The sequence below is a fragment of the Geospiza fortis genome, unplaced genomic scaffold (assembly GCF_000277835.1).
Source record: "Geospiza fortis unplaced genomic scaffold, GeoFor_1.0 scaffold346, whole genome shotgun sequence".
Taxonomy (NCBI): Eukaryota; Metazoa; Chordata; class Aves; order Passeriformes; family Thraupidae; genus Geospiza; species Geospiza fortis.
The window spans coordinates 3,437,811-3,441,023 of NW_005054361.1; positions in this window are offsets into that span (position 1 = coordinate 3,437,811).

Consider the following 3,213-nt stretch of genomic DNA (forward strand, 5'->3'; position numbering starts at 1 on the left):
TGAGCTTGTTTTGCTTCCTTTTTTTGTCCAGATCTCTTTATCTCCTTTTGCCTTTGTGTTGTTTAATGTAGCAAATACCCAACAGATTTTTTAGAGGGAGGGTGATGGTGGCCATGTGTAGGGTGGGGGAGTGTTTGGGTGGGAAACATTCGGTAACAAAGGAGCATTGGGACTGCAGGGACCATCCGTTTGTCACCTTTGCCAAAAGCTTGTTCTGAACTTCACTGAGGGTCCCTTGAATGCTCTCTGGAGAAGTCTCTGTGCATCTACTATGGCATTTGTATTGGATTCTTATGCTGTTACAGAAGAGCTATTTCCAAGGAAAGAGGCCAAATGTGAGGCATTTGTCTTTATGATAATGCTCATTTTTCTCTTCTATCCCACCTTTCAATAGCAGCTGGGATCATGCCCCTTCTGCTTTTCATTTTGCATGATTTACTATTTATAAATTTGATCTTTTGGATTCTGTAAATCTTCTCATGTACAGAAGTACCTTCATAACTGTCAGTGCCATCTGAGCACTTTACTCACAAACCCTGCAGTAGTTCAAGAATTTGCATACACTGTTACCATTAATACCCTGGCAATGCTGTCTGCTCATCTTTGCAGCTTCATCACAAGCTATGAGCTCAAAAGAAGCCACAGGTTTATGGCAGTACATTAAGGTGAACTCTTATTATATCAGATAATATTTCAGTGTGGTGAAAATCACCAAAGTACTTCAATTCCTGTTTCTTTGGTAAGAGAACTTTTCCCTTTCTGGCTTAAAAAGTGAAATTCCAATGATCTGATCATGATGCTCCAGAGAATGACTGCAGCCATGCAGACAATACTGTAGTTAGTGTTGCCTTCCACTTGTTCAGTTTTAAAGTTTCTGTTGAAACCAGTATTCTGTCAGAGTAATAATCTCTGCAGTTTGGATTTTGAAATGTGTGCTGGGTGTGAGCTGTATGATTTTTTGTGGTACTGCTTATTCAGGTCCCATTTTTACTGAGATGTGCAGGTGAAACCTTTTCCATCTTTATCAAGAGTGCTTGAACATCAAAGGCAAGAGCTTTCATAGCTCAACTGCAGGCTGATGTCCCAAAGTATTTTCTGTAGAGCAGAAGCAGAGTGAGATGGGTGAGATCTCGTGATGTGAGCTCAAAGTAGTGCAACTGAGATTGAAGCATAAATTTCCATTTGACCCATTCTTTCATCAGGCATTGGAAGTTTTATGGTGTTTTAATTTTCCTTCTTGTTCTAATCTCTCTGTTTTCTGCTCTTCTGAGTAAAGAGGGGCCTTTGAGTTGAGAAAGCCAGGCTGAATTTATTTCAAGCAGCAAAATTGTTCATAAGTGTAATGACACCACATGCTTTAAGCCCACCTACAAGTTTGTTCTTAGAAAAGGTTAAAGATGTTTAATGAACTATTTTTAGTCATTATCAAAGGTGTTGAAGCTGAATATTTATTCTTGATTGTGGCCAAAGGTTGTGGCTAATGGAGATGTGCTTTTAAACTTCAAATAAAAGACAAAACTAGGCAAATATCAAGTCCTCATGTCTCAGATGAGCCAACAGTTTCTCGTGCAAAAGGATGTGTTAAGTTTTGTGAAAAGGCAGACCAAGGGCTCTGTTGTAAGTAGATGCACCTGTGTGTTTTGTTGCTGTGTCTAAGTAATGACAGTTTAGAGCCATCAGGCAACATTTTCTCAGGCAAGCAACAAAAGCAACAAATATAAGTTCTTATTCCATATTACCTGTAGTTATTTAAGGAAAAGGAACTGAACATGTTACCAGAGCTCTGAATCCTGTAGGACAACGTCCTACCCAGAGCTGGGAGCTGTTATGCTGCCCAAAGAGGTAATTGCTGGCAAGCTCTGCTGCCAGTGCCATAACTTGAGAAGGTTGCTACAGGGTCTCCCTAAAGACTTCTCCTCTCCAGGCTGAGCAACCCCGGCTCTCTCAGCCTATCTTCATAGGCGAGGTGCTCCAGCATCTGATCACCTTTGTGGCCTTTTTCTGGAGTCACTCTAGGATTTAATCCTGTGCCCTTGTGCTGTGGGCAAGGCACTGATCTGGGGTTTGCATGTCCAGGAGCTCGTTAACCCTCTCCTTATGCTGTTGTGTTTGTTTGGGTGAGTGGGGTGTTTTTAACATCAGGAACATGCTGCTCTGGGGGAGGATGTAGGGTTAAGCTTTAGCTGTATCTGTGGCTTCATGGTGTGACTGCTTTGAAAAATAAATACTCTTCAATAATAACCCCTCTCAGTGGTTCTGTAATAGTACGTGAATAAACAGTGTCAAGCTTACAATATAAGTTGGAGGTAAAAAGACAGCAGGAAGAGGAAATCAAAACACTCATGTATCTCTTGACAACATAATTGCAGCCATTGATGATAAACAAGGAAATTTTATTTCTCTTGAAATACCATACTTTCAAATACCATTGCTCTGTCATTATGTGAGACTGATAAACATTTTCATTTGCTATTTTCACTTCATGTGGAAAAATGTGGTTTGCTCTGTTAGTGTTTAACAAATATTTTTCTAGTGAACTGAAGGGGTGACAAGAGCTTATGTGTAAAATTCCACCTCCTTACTGTTTCCTTGCTGAATTCTAGAAGTCCTGGAGCACTTCGATGATCCTAGAGGCCTTTGCCAACCTTGAAGAGTCTGTGATTGAAAGAGAAGAAAACTGATTAGGATGTAAACTGTGAGGGAGCTGATGTGCATACCCCAAACCCCAATCAGAGGCTTCCCACTGGCAGCCTGGTGCCAGCCCTGTGCTTGTGAGCTCCAGCACACGGGCTCCCCTGGAATGCCAAGGTGAATGCTATTCAAAGGAAGTTGCTGGCCCCGTCCTAGTGTGCTTCATAAAATCTGGCTAATAGAGGGGCCCAATAACCACAGTGAGGACAGTGGTGGGGTTCATTAATTTTAGGATTGCTGTGTCTATAACTATGGCTTGGCTTGGTTCATTCTTCTGATTTATGTCATTCCCCCCCCTTTGAGATTTTGCATGGGAATGCCATGGTTTAGTAACTGTAAACATTATTTGTACACAGTGTCTTCCAATAATTAACTCCTCTGCCCTTCAGTGCACCAGTAGTGCTTATTAATTGCATTTAATGAGCATCTCTCTCCTGCAGCAAATTGCCCTGGTTTGTTGCACACCTTAGCATGTAGCATAGCTTAGTATGATTTATTCCTATAACACGCTTGAAGGCGCTT